The following is a 14,488-nucleotide window of genomic DNA, read 5'->3' as shown; positions in this document are numbered from 1 at the left end:
GGTATGAACATTTGTTGAATCACTGCACATTCCTTATAGTTGTGGGGTCGCTCTTCATTTTGATTGCTTACATAATGCTTCTCTTGCATCTGGTTGTGAAGTATTCCAGATACCAACTTCTGGATAGAATCTTGAATATTCTCCTGTGAAAATATGTCTTGTGTCTGATGGGAACACAGAACGCCTTCACCATGGCCCCAGGTGGCAAGCAGGCCTCTAACATTTGCACACTGCTCACTGCCTTCATTTCTGTGTCTTTCGAACAGAACATGAACCACTCTCCATCTGTATCACTCCCATTTCTCTATATGCCTGGCTTGGACTGGCCCCATAGCTGACTTCCCATTAGCTGGGGCCTAAGGACCCTGGCTGACTAGTCCCTGTCTGAGTGGAACTGCATCAGGTGAATGTGGTTGTCTTCCCTCTTCCATTTCCTTAAATTTCTGATCTTCTACAGGTTGGTAGATGGTCATCTTACAGATACATGCAGTAGTACTCTTGCCTCTGATCCCAACAGAAATGAGAACCTAATGCTCCTAGACTTAAATGAAAATGACGTCAAGGATTTTGGAGTAAAAAATCTATGTGATGCACTGGTTTGTCCAATGTGAAAACTTGACACATTCTAGTAATTCACTGTTATGGGAAAGTTGGAAAAAAGGCAACAGGATAGGCATGTTGTGTTTGGTAAGAAGAAACTTAGGGCAGGACAAACCTAGAAAAATGGCAAAGTAAATGAAATTTACCCCTGTTCTCCTTGGATATATACACAGGAGCAGAGGTAGATAACAGGCAGCTCATATCTCATTGCTAAGAGAAACCTTATAGCAGAAAAAGAACATGGGATCTAAGTCTTGCTAGATTTGGCTCAAATCCTAGATCTATTAGCTACTAACTATGTAATCAAAGTAACAATCTCTCTGAGGTTCAGTATCCTTGACTGTTAAATGGAGATACCGCTGCTTACTGACTACTTGAAGTCAATATGAGGATTGAATTGAGAACTGAATTGTGAATGTCCCTAGTAAATGTATCTGTAGCACATAGGAGGCACTGAATGTTAAGCCAATTGCATTTCTACATCTTATACCTGCTGGTGTGCTAGTGTGAACATTTTGAGTGCCTTTGAAACTCAAAGGTAATGAGATTGTAATGGTATGATTTCAGATGGTGGAGATCTCAGCCTTCTTTGATCAGGGTCCATCTGTCAGCTCAGCAGGCTGACATGATGACACACAGAGTAATTTTTAATTACAGTACAACTATGCTCTCTTGGCAACTAACCTGTGGCCAGGTGGCCATTTGTTTCTTGCATGGAACTAGAACACATAGTCAAAGTGAGAGCTTAGTATAAAAATTCCATAGTTGAAAGCCAATTTGATAAGAGTGAACTCAGCATAAAGAACTGATCACAAGGCTGTGACAGAAATTGCTGCTCTAATAACAAAGTGGTTTCTTTGGGTTTCAAAAGCTCAAGAGTGCTTACTACCAACCAAACAGGGAATTATGCATAACATGATTAAGTCTTGAAGGTTAGGTACCCCATAGTAGCATTCTCAGAAAGATGTAAGTCTTTATTGTTGCTATTGATATACACCTAAGGGTTTCTTTAAATGTAGAGTAGCCTAATAGTGACATCATACAACAGTTGTGTGCTACAATAAAGGTTCTCAATAACAGCAAGGAGAAATTGTTTTGTTGGAAGGGAATGGCATTATGTGTTTTTATGTAAATTGTGGTGCCATTCCTCATTTCATTTGTGTTTATTCTTTTAACTAGCATGCTTCTACTGTATTTTCAGGCCAACTTTTAAACCTCTATAATCGGGCACACAGCAAGGCCATAGCAGTGTGCAATAACATTGAATACAAAATGAAGGATTGCACAGTAGCTATAATTTTCTGACCTCAGATTTTGAGCATTAGAAAATATATATATATCAGGGCTGAAATCAGTAGAAAAAATACATAATTATCAAAATAGATGAAAGATATGGATTATTTAAAATGGTGGGCTGGAGTCAATCTAGGAATACCAATCCTAGAGGACAATTCTGTGGAAATTGTAAAGATTAGAGGAAAGGTATTTTCTTTGAGCAGTTTACCAGGATCTGAATCTTATTTAAACTGTATTTTGCTCTGTTAAGTATACTAGCACACAGGAAGTACATATAAGAGGTTCGTTAGTAATTTGGGTATCTAGGAGAAAGACAAGAAGAAAGATAGTATTCAGCAAATATTAACTGTCTAAGCTAGTCAAAGTGGCTCACACCTGTAATCACAGCACGTAGAAGCATAGGCAGGAAGATTGCAAGTTCAAGCCTAGCCTAGGCTACATAGTGAGTCTCTACCTGTCATAAAAAGGTTAGGTATGTAGTCAAGATTCCAGCATGGATGGGGGAAGGGCTACAAGTCCCTATGCCTAGTTGAAGAGCTACAGGAGCCAAAGACTGCTAAGGGAGAGGGGGAGTCACTATTCCTTCAGAGACAAGCTCTCATATAGGTTGCCCATGCCCAAGTAGCCAGCCCTATATACACATATAGAGACTGAGAATGTGAATTTAAAAGGGTTAGGGGTGTAGGAGGAGCTGGAGTGGGGAAAGAGGGGGAGATGCGGCAAACAATACATTATGTTCACATATGAAATTATCAAAACACTAAAATTAGGAAAAATTTAAAAGACTGACCGCTTACAAGGTTAAGGGAAAATAACAGATTGTATCCTCCTAATGACAAAGCTCAAGTTAAGTCACTTCCTAAGCCAACATTTCTGTAGGGCTTTTATTGGTTTGGGAGTGAAGACACTGACTTATTCCATATTGTTGGTATATTTGTGATGAGATCTCGGTGTGTGGACTTTTATGTTCTGTGTCTGATGTGGCCAGAGCAGGTTGTGGCAGAAGAGAGGATGTATGGGTGGGTTGGGCCTAGAGGTTGGAAATGGTGGACATAGGTGACTGAACTATTGTACAGGATGCGTGTCCTGGTCTAAGCCTGCAGTGTAGGAGTAGATCTGGCTGGGTGGAAAGGTTGGATGTGGTATGAGAAGGGCCTGACAAGGCCTAGAGGTTAGTTTCTATACAGGCAGCTGTAGTCAGACTAGGCCAAGACACTGGATGTGGGACCAAGGCTGAATCTCTGATGGGTTGGGGAAGGGATATTGAGGATCAGTCAGAGTCACTGGGCTAGATCCTGGAGAAGATGTGCAGGACATGGTTGGGTAAAAGAGGTTGGATGTGACATGGGTCATTTTTTAATTTGGAATGGTTTTACATTATATTCCAGTAGTCCAGGTTACCCTGGAACTCATTCCAGTCCTCTGCTACGGTCTCTCTAGTGTTTGAATTAGAGTTGTGAGCCACCACACCGAAATATAAGGTCCTTTGCCTAGACGTTTATAGGAAAAAAAAAGATGTATGATATCATGGCCAGAGAATGTGTAGGATTGGAGAAATCAGGTGATTTTTTTTATCTTTTTGCCTTGTTTTAAGCTAGATACATTTGTAGAGAAAGTAGAAATGTGGCAGCTTCGTGAATCAAATCAAATGTACTAGTGGCACAGGTCATTAGGCAAGGCAGGAAGGGACAAACATTTTGTCATTTTAAAAAATAATTTTTATTTGTCATTTTTACGCATGTGTATAATGAATTTTAGTCTTCCTCATCCCATTAAACTGTCTCATCTTCTGTCTTCCCACTAAAAGCCTTCTTCTCCAAAAATTGGCTTCCAGTTTTCATTACTTATGTGTGACTGAGTTTAAATAGGATTGCCTGCAAGAGTGTAGTTGGATGTTCTCCTCTGTCTCGCCCAGTCCCACTGGACCAGTGTCTCTCTCACCTGCCAAGACCCCACAGCTGCTTATGAAATAACACTGTGCCTCTGCCACCATTCCCTATCAGTAGTTCCTCAGAAAAGAGTGGTGGCCTCATGACCCCTTCCCTTTCACACAATGAAATATTACCAGGGCTAATAGTATGGTATCCTTGTATAGGTAACCATAGCTGCAGTGAGCTCATGGGTGCATTGGTCATTCCATGTGCACAAAACACTGTTGCACAGCATTCATCCTCAGTTTCTGGCTCCTGGCCTTTATAATTTTCCTACCTTCTCTTCTGTGATAGTCTCTGGTCCTTGCAGTATGGTTGCGTGTGTGTGTGTGTGTGTGTGTGTGTGTGTGTGTGTGTGTGTGTGTGTCCGTGTCCCATTTACTCCATAGTCTCTTAATTTTTGCACTTTGATCAGACCAAGTGTGCGTCTTTTTATTACCTGTCATTTAACTGCAAAGAGAAGCTTTTTTCTTTCTATTAAAGACTAAGAGCTACAGTTATCTATAGGTATGAAGACACATATTTAGATGGCAGTGTGATACTATGTCAGTTTAACAAACCCATATTAGTAGGTTCTTCCCTAGGGCCTATGATCTCCCCAATCATGCGTCCTTGGCCAGGTTTACAATACCATCATCTCCACCTGTGGATGGAGCCTTAAATTAATCAGGAAATGTATGGTTACTCCTTTAACAGCCATGCCACTATTGAAACAATGGACATATCTTGCCAGATGGATCATTATTGTAGCTTGCATTGTTTATAGCTGTTTAGAACTGTTGATGGCCTTTCTCTACCAGCAGCCTGCATAGAACCTTCCAGTGCTGCAGAAGCTAGCCAGCAAGGTGGAAACCTCCAAGTCGGTACCAGTGTGTGGTGTCTTCAGCAGCAAGGTCTTATACATTAAATTCTGCTGGACAGCAAAGAACAATAGCTTGCACTATCTGGGGAAAGGGGTGTATATGGGAGCCTCCTCAAGCCATTTTATCTTTTGAGATTCAAAGGAAGTGGAGAAACATTATATAAGTGGATGGGTGGGTTTACTGAGTCATACCATGGATTGAATCAGAAGGGGACCTTATACTTAAGAAAAGGAAAGCTCCTGCAGACATATGTTGCCCTAACAGAAGATTCTTTTTCTTTCGTGGCAATGACACAGATCATTTACATGAACATACATTTAGTAAGACAGAAGCTTTAAAAATGAGTCAGCCTCAACTCAACTGGTATTTTTCAAGGAGAGCCCCAGAGCTGATTGCATATAGATTTTATCCACATTGTATCATCCCTAAAAACAGTAATATTTTTCCAAATCTGTTAAAGTATGTAGAGAATACAAATATGAATTATATAAATACACCCACTAGGTAGGATGCAGCAGGCAGAGGCACCCTAATGTAAACATTCCAGCAATATTCCATGCATATAGTACAGTATGATTTTCATTCTGCTGTCATATGGGCCTTCTAGGCTGGAAATATGCTATCTAGGGAAATTGTAATTAGCTACACTGGATTACAGCTAGGCTTTTCAACACCCAAACCTTGCAGCAAAACAACAGAATTAATCTCTCTCTCTCTCTCTCTCTCTCTCTCTCTCTCTCTCTATTTAGAATATACATTTACACATTATATAGTATGGTGATGATTTTAAGTAATTTTTGCAATTGATAAATAAAAGGTTTTGTGAAGGAGGTAGTATTGGATGGGTCCTTATAGAATGAATAGGCTTGTGATTGGTGAAGATATAATGGCTAGTGGTGGGCTGGAGATATGGCTCAGTGTTAGAATGCTTAACTAGTATGTTCAAGGTGGTAGATTTTTCCCCCTTCCAAAATGCATGCATGCATTGACATGTATACACATGTTCATACATAGTGACTTTTAAAAATATAGGATCATAGGGATGTATTAAATTAGCTCCCCAAAACAGTAAGCAGAGAGAAATATTTACATGACTTCATCAATGTCACAGTCCACTCCAGACCCCTTAGGAGAGTGCTTCAGTTCTCCATATCAACAACTTTCCTGAATTTTTAATTACCTTCAAGTATGATTATATTTGTACATGGATTCCCAAGAATGGTTCATCCTTGACAGCAATTTACTCAGGCCAATATCAGTCTTTATAACTCAGGTTCTGTCTCTTTAATTTCCACACAGTATTAGATGAGACAATGGAGAAAATGCCTGGTAGGTGAGGAAAATAGCACCAAGTCAGATAAATGAAAGTGAATATGGTGTGGTATCACCAGAAGTTATTAAACTTCGAATTCTATCTGGAAGCTATTTAATTTATTCTGTGACCATGATCAAGTCACTTTGGATTCCTGGGACCTAGGTTTGTGACATTAACCTCGTAAGGCATTTCTTCCCACTTGCTGCCCTCCCTGCTGTACTTGAGTCTCAGAACTCTTAGATTTTCTTGCCATTTTAGAGGTGATGTTACTGTGCCACTGAACTCAAGTGTGCATGCTGGAGGCAATAAGCTTCTGGAAGACACTGCACTCGTCTTATCCAGCACTGTGCATCATTCCCAGCTGTCTTGGAAGATGGTCATTCTCAGGGAGGAGCCCACATCTGTCCTGAGAACAATTATTCTTATGGTTTGCCTCACCTTCCTGCAGTCCTGCATGCTTTTTAGTTACTTAACACATACTTATTATGTGTCAAGGTTTGTGTTGTTTGACAAAGATGAATTTGCTCTTTTCTGAGTATTTCTCCTATTGTGTTCTCTGATTTGCCATTTGATAAGCATCTGATAAAATGAGTCACATTAAAGAACTCAAACAGCATAGGACAGTAGTACATGTCCGATATGCCCACACTTGAAATGTGAAGGCAGGAAGGTCAGCCTGGGTTACATAGTGTGTTCAAGGACAGCCTAGATTATGTGAAACCATGTCTTAGAAAAAAAAAGTTATTTGTAATATATCAAGAACCTGGAAGCAACCTAGATGCCCCTCAGCTGAAGAAAGGATAAAGAAGATGTGGTACATTTACAGAGTGGAAAACTACTCTGTGGAACAAAAAAAAAAAAAAAAAAAAAAAAACAATGGAATCTTGAAATTCGCAGGCAAGTGGATAGAACTTGAAGAAACCAACCTGAATTAGGTAACCCAGTCACAAAAAGAAGAACATGGTATGTACTCGCTCATATATGGGTTTTAGACATAGAGCAAAGGATCACCAGCTTATAATTCATACTGCCAGAGGAACTAGGATGCAAGGTGGATTCTAAGAGATTCATACAAGGTCCCTCACAGAAGGGGGAAGGGACAAGTCCCCCAGAGCACAGGGGAAGTGGGGGAGGGCAGTGATTGGAGAGAGAAGTAGGAGAAAATGAGGGGGAGGAGAGGAAAGCACGTGTGACTAGGAAGATTGAGTCAGGGGATGAATAGAAGACAGGAGAGAGGGGGGGGAGAGGGAGAGAGGGAGAGAGAGAGAACATAAAAGACGGAGCCATTATAGTTTTGAAGAGAAAACTGACTCTAGAGAAATGTCCAGAGACCTACAAGACTGACCCCAACTAACAATTTGAGCAACAATGGAAAGGCTACCATAAATGCCCTTCCCTGATTATGAGGTTGATGACTAACTTATCCACCATCATGGAGCCCTCAGCTAGTACCTGTTGGAAACAGAAGCAGACACCCACAACTAAACACTGAGCTGAACTAGAATCCAGATTCAGAGAGGGAGGACAAGACCAGGCTGCAGAAACCCACAGAGACAGCTGAACAAGGAGGAGCTAATGGGCCCCAAGACTGATAGCTGGGAATCCAGCATTGGACTGACTCACACTCCCTGAACATAGGTCTCAGTTAGAAGGACTGAGCAGTCTAAGGGACCTCAGACAGTGGAGCCAGGATGTATCCCTGGTGCACAAAAGGACCTTGCAGACACATCTCCCATGCAGGGATACTCCCTTAACCTAGAGACAGAAGAGAAGTCCTAGTCCCTACTTCAAATGATTTGACAGATATAGATGACCCCGTCTGGATGGCATCACCCTACATGTGGTGTGGGGGGGTATGGGATGGGAGGGTGGTTGGGGTGCATGTGAGTGGGGAGAGAGGAAAAGAGAGAGGGAGGAAAAGGGAACTGGGGTCCATATGGAAAAAAATAAATAAAATAAAAACTTAAGTGAATAAGTTCAAATTATATATCTATCTCTATATATATATATAGATATAATGTGAAGATATGTGAATATACTCTTTTCTATAAAATTGTGTAGTTTTTCCTCAAAATTCATGAATATAAGTATTTATGTATTATGAATACAGCTAAGAGTAGTTGCTCCTGGCGGGAAATTTGACAAGTATGGTAGTAGAGAGAATTTTTCTTCTGTAGGACTCTGTTTTACTTGGTGTTTTGTGCCATTTGAATCCATTACCTTTGTAATTAATAGACTTGAAGTTACAAACAAATGCAAGGCTCGGGACTTAGCTCAGTAGCAGAGCACTTTTATCGCATGTGCAGGTCTTGGCTTGAACCACCAGCATTGAAATAAAACAAATGTAAATCCAACCATGAGGCAGAGTTCTTCCTTCTTACCCCTTCTTTTCTTCCCCTTCCTCTTCATCTTTTTCTGCTCCTTATTCTTCCTTTTCTTCCCTTCCTCATATTTTTTCTTTAATTTCCTTTTACATATACTTATTTGGTGTTACAGGAGTCATGCATGGTCTATGTGTGGAAGTCAGAGAACAAGTTGTGGGGACAGCTTCCCTTTTGGTATGGGGCTTGGACTTGTCATCAGGTTCCCTAGCAAGTATATTTACCCAGTGAGCCACTGCTTTTTTTTTTTATTATTTTTTGTTTTTTGTTTGTTTGTTTTTTGACAGGGTTTCTCAGTGTAGCTTTGGAGATAGTCCTAACTTTGTAGATCAGGCTGGCCTTGAACTCACAAAGATCCACCTGCCTCTGCAGGTGTGCACCACCACTGCATTACTAGCCAACTTTTTTTTTCTTATTTTGCATATCGATCCCAGTTGCCTCTCCCTCCTTCTCTCTCCCTCCCTCCCATCCCATCCGCCACTCCACATGTAGGGTGATGCCTCCCAGGAGGAGTCATCTAAATCTGTCAAGTCATTTGCTATAGGGACTAGGCCCTCCCCCTGCCTCTATGTGAAGGGAACATCCCTCCATGGGGAATGTGCTCCCAAAGTCCTTCTGTGCACCAGGGATAATATCCTGGTTCCACTGTCTGAGGTCCCTTAGACTGCCCAGGCCTCCTAACTGAGACTCATGTTCAGGTGGTCTGCGTTGGTTCAATGCTGGATTCCCAGCTATCAGTCTGGGGGCCCATTAGCTCCTCCTTGTTCAGGTCAGCTGTCTCTGTGGGTTTCTGTAGCCTGGTCCTGTCCTCTCTCTCTGCATTTGTATTCCAGTTTGGCTCAGTGTTCAGCTGTGGGTGTCTGCTTCTGTTTCCATCAGCTACTGCATGAGGGCTCCATGATGGTGGATAAATTAGTCATCAATCTCATTATCAGGGGAGGGCATTTATAGTAGCCTCTCCACTGTTGCTCAAATTGTTAGTTGGGGTCAGTCTTGTAGGTCTCTGGACATTTCTCTAGGTTCAGTTTTCTCTTCAAACCTATAATGGCTCCCTCTTTTCCGGTCTCTCTCTTTTTTTCTTTTGTCTATTCCTCCCCTGACTCAATCTTTCTAGTCCCACGTGCTTTCTTCTCCTTAAAATGTGTTACATTATTTATTTTCTTATAGAAGTGTTCATGTTTCATGGCAGTATGTGCATGTGACTGCAATTGCTTCAAAAGGCAGAAGAGGGCATTGGACCCCTGGAACTTTAGTTACAGGCATTGTGGATGCTAGGAACCTAGCTTGGATCCTCTGAAAGAGCAGCAAGCACTCTTAAGCTCTGCACCATCTCTCCAGCTCGTCACTGAATTGTTTTACTGGTCTTTTTTTTTTTTTTTTTTGAAACAGCACTCATTATATAGCCCAAGCTCCTTTTGAAATCTTTTACTTCAGACTCCAATCAAAATGGTGATCATCCTTCCTCAGCCCTTTGGGTGCAGGTTTCTTTAATCATAGCTCATTAGCCTGCCCCAATCTGTTTTCTTGCCTTTCTAGCTTCCAAAGGCTGCTTCATTCCTGAGCTGACGGTTCATTCTTCTGTCTTCAAAGCCAGTGTGTGATGTCTTCTCATAATTCTTTCTAGACCCATCCCCACTTCCCTACCTTCCCATCTTAGTGCTTTTTCTTTTTAAAGTTCATATTAAGTTCAATTTGGGGTGATCAATTGTTGTGGGGCCAGCCCTGGGGACTGGGCCGCCTATCAGTGGTCCCACCCTTTAAGAAAACTGAGTCTCTTCCTCCAAGCAGGCACCAGAAGAAATGCACAGGCCTGGTGCTTCATGCCTGTAATCTCAGCATTCAAGAGGCTGAGGCAGGCAGGAGGACTGGCGTGAGTTCAAACTACGCTGGGCATAGTGAATTCTATACTAGGAAAGGGGAAAGGACTAGGGAGAGGAACTGAAAAAGAATTAGCTAGAGAGCATGTAATTGGGTACTGCTGGTCGTCTAGAGAATTGCTCAGCTCAGTTCCCTGGCACAGATAAGGAAATGAATGTCCAGGAAAGACAAGACTTGTCACAGAGCAAGGGAGACTAGCAGCCTTATACCTTCAGAGTGGGAGACATTCAGAGTTCACTAAAAGGACTAAAGGGAAGCTGGCTTGGGGGGGTTATTTTTTTTGTATAGATTACCTTACCCTTTCCCCTATTGGCCCAGTTTAGATAGCCCCACCCCAGACTTCCTGCCAGTTTTCTTCAGAACGTCTTATATGACATTTCAGGGAGCCCACTTTCCCTTGTCTACCTGTGTCCCTCTAACTGTCCTCCAGGGAAGGCTTTTTTTTTATTTTTAAAAATATTTTTCTTATCGATCCCATCCCAGTTCCCCCTCCCTCCCACCATCCTATGCCCCTCCCCCCCATCCCATTACCCATCCACTCCCCAGGGATGGTGAGGCCCAGGGAAGGCATTTTTAAACAAGGCAAAAACTCTTAAGGAAAAGAAAAGAGCTTACAATATTAAACTTTCAAAGTTTCTTAATGTAAAAAGTTACACTATCAATAAAATTAAAGCCCTACAGGTCAACTGAAAAGGGCGTGGCATACATGTAGAAAGGGTTGGTGAATGCGTCAGCTTCTGAAACCACTTATCTGCCATGGAATTCTTTGGTAGTGGACTCCAAGACCTAAAAATCCACTGGACCACTTAACACCCACAGTCCTGTGGAAGCTTCTCTCACTCCCAAGGCACTTAACATACACCTTCCAGCTAGAATGTTAACCACAGGAGTTACGAACTGTGGGGACTCAAGAAGGTGGGAGAAGCTTCCACAGACTACAAAGGGAAGGGTAGCTAGGAGAGGCTCTTGGTATGAAAAGAGGGGGAATTATTAAAGTGGAAATAGCTCTGGCAAATATCAGACATGTTTCTAATACAGGCCTAACACCAATGTAACCCATAGGAAAGATAGGACTCCAGTGTTCCATGCACATTCCCATACATACACTTGGGGGTCTGAATTATTTTTTAAGGACCCAGAAGGAACCTGCAGCATTTTTACTTAGTTCATATGTGTATCTGTGTCTATGTAAATATAGGCATGTATGTGGCACTGCCCTTATAGACCAGAAGAGTGAGTCTCATCCCTTGGAGCTGGAAATACAAACGTTTGTGAAACACCCGACATGGTATTGGGATTTAAACTCTGGCCCTGCCTTCATGATTAACAGCAAGGTGCCCTCCTAACTGCTGAGCCATCACTCCACTCCTACTTTCTTCTTTGGTTTATCTTGTATTGTCATATTTTTGAATATAAAAGCCTTTTTTACCCCTTTATTCACCATCATGCATTTATCCAGTTTTGTTTACACTTTTTTGTATAGACATTTTTTTCCTACTCCCTGTGCTTCCTTCCCCCTTCATTTTTTTCTTTCTACTTTAATTAGTAATGTCTTGACCTTATCTCGTTGTTTTAAAGCTTTTATCTTCCCAGCTTTTATTCACCTACTTACATCTACATACTTTTGATCACAAACCTTTTCAGTATTGGGGATTTTTTTTTTCTTTTTGTAGTCTCACTCTTTTCTCTTCCCCTTTATAATATTCTCATCTACTCTTTGTTTTAGCTTTTCATTTTTTAACCTCATACCTCTTTTTTTTTCATATCTTCCTGACACCTTCGTTTATCTCATTCATTTACTATTTCTACATTGAACTAATTTTTAACTTCATAGTACACTATATTAGTTCTGGCATTTTCATCTTATGGTCATTGGTGATATATTAATTGGTTTAATTAATTGGTTTGATTAAGAATATTTTTATATCTTTCATAGTTTGGTATCATTGCTATCACAGGATTGTTTTTCCTCTCTGAGTGGTACAAGGGATTAAACCCTCAAGACAAGGGTATTCACTAAGAAGATCCCCCAAATAAAGCTGAAAGACAGATTCAAACCAAAATATACACAGGTTGTAACACAGAAATACTAGGTGCGTGAAAAAATAAAAGCAGCATGACTCATTGAAAATACCATAACTCCTCAACTATTGAATTCAAATGAAATGAAATGAATAAATGCCAGATGAAGATTTCAGAAGTTTACTGGCAAAAATGATCATTAATATCCAAAGGATACACATAATAGATAAAGGTAATAAAAGAAGGCTAGAGAGAGAGAGCTCACTTTTTGCTTTTGCCGAGGACTTAGGTTTGTTTTCTAGCCACTGATGGCTCACAACCATCTCTTAACTCCAGTTCCATAGGATCCAAATCCCCCTGTGGACTTCTGTGAGTACTAGACAAATAGCAATGCACATGCATAAAATCAAATTAAATGAAATATAAAATAAAATTAGATTAAGGATGTAAAAGACTCTGATCCAGGGCCTGCAGATGAAAGGCAGCAATATAGAAGAAGTTAGCAAAATGGATGAGATAATACATAGTGCTAATGGAGAAGTCAGTGGTATAGGAGTTAAATTCATCAAAATGTAGAAGGAGTTTCTGTCCTGCCTGGTCATGCATCAGTTTAGTACCAAACAAACACACAGAGGCACAGAGGCTCATATTATAAACTGGCCGATGGCTCAGGCTTCCTATTGGCTAGCTCTCTCTAACTTATTAACCCATTTCTATTACAGTATGTATTGCCACAAGGCTGTGGCTTACCCTTAATGTCGAGTATGTTATGCCTTCGGTGGCTACATGGCATTTCCCTCATGACACTTTCTCTGTGTTCTCTCCCAGAATTCTCCTTGTCTGGTGGTCTCGCCTATACTGTCTGCCTGGCTACTGGCCAATCAGCATTTATTCACCACCCAATAAGAGAAACATAATATTCACAGCATGCCAAAGGACCTCCCCCATCAAAGAATCTGAGGTATTTAAAAAATATTAGAAATGAAACACTCAGTCCAATAAAAACCCAGTAGGAAACATTACCTATGAACTTGTCCAAATACTAACAGTGGAGAACATAGTCGATGAAATATAACATTAAAATATAAATTTAAGAAAAGAGTATACTCACAATTCCAAGAATGCTAGAATACAATCAAGAGAACCAGCCTAAGGATCCACAGGATAAAAGGAGGTGATTCAAAACTAAAGGCATAGTGAGACTATCTCATAAATGAAATAGCAGAAATTTTCCCAAATCTAGAGAAATGTATATCCAAACACAAGATGTATTTAGAATCCCAAGCAGATAGACCCATAGAAGTAATTCTCCAAAACAGATTGTAGTCAAAATGTCAAATATACAAGAAAAATAATATTAAAATGTACAAGAAATTATGATTAAAAAGACAAATACACCAATCAGGGTAACATCAGGCCTCTCATCAATAACCCTAAAAAGCTGGGAAACAAGGAGCAATCTGTTTCAAACATTGGAAGTAAATAACTGCTAACCAAGACAGTTAAGCACATATAAACTGCCTTTTAATTTCAAGAAAAGAATACACAAGGGAGAGCTAGGAATGAATTCATCATCGCCAACACAGTAAATCAGTCATTTTCTAATGCTAAAGGAGGAAGATTAGAACAAATACCAAATGAGAAAAGATTGAATGCAAATGGCCTCATTTCATCATTAAAAAGAGGCATACAAGATTAAGAACAAGATGATGTTTTGACTCCAAGCAATCCACCTCATTGGCAAAGACACTCAGACTAAGGTTCAAAAGATGCAGTGGATTTATCAAACAAATAGAATCTGGAAACAAGCTGGCAGATCTAGCTATTCAGATACCTGACAAAGGAAGCTTCAAAATTAGAAAATATAAAGTAGGCAACTATGCAACAGTAAATGAAATAATTCATCAAAAATTTATAACAGATAGGACTAGAGGTGTAGCTTAGTTGTAAATGGCTTGCTTAGCATGCAGGAGGGCCTGAGTTCAATGCTCAGCATCATTTAAAGTAGGTATGGTAGCTCATGTCTAATCCTAACAATTGGAAGGTAGAGATAGAGAAGGATTTGGATTTCAAGGTCATCCACAGGAGTGTAGTGAGTTTGATGCCAGCCTGGGTTGGTTACGTGGGACCCTGCCTGAAAGAAAAGAAGTATAATAATTGATTCTTGGAAAGAACTAAACATTGGAGCTCACGTGTAATAGG

At 40.5% G+C, this 14,488-nt stretch overlaps 1 protein-coding gene across 1 annotated transcript in view; it reads left to right on the top strand.

The window, feature by feature from the left end:
- The first annotated feature begins 285 nt into the window (after positions 1 to 285).
- Vsig1 (V-set and immunoglobulin domain containing 1) overlaps positions 286 to 14,488 on the top strand; it is an 84,144-nt gene continuing 69,941 nt past the window's right edge. The window contains exon 1 of the mRNA XM_051178018.1: positions 286 to 403. The gene's annotated coding sequence lies outside the window, so the exon portion shown is untranslated. The remainder of the gene's footprint in view (positions 404 to 14,488) is intronic.

Source organism: Phodopus roborovskii, unplaced genomic scaffold (genome assembly GCF_943737965.1).
Source record: "Phodopus roborovskii unplaced genomic scaffold, PHOROB, whole genome shotgun sequence".
Taxonomy (NCBI): domain Eukaryota; kingdom Metazoa; phylum Chordata; class Mammalia; order Rodentia; family Cricetidae; genus Phodopus; species Phodopus roborovskii.
This window is presented reverse-complemented; position numbering and strand designations above follow the sequence as displayed.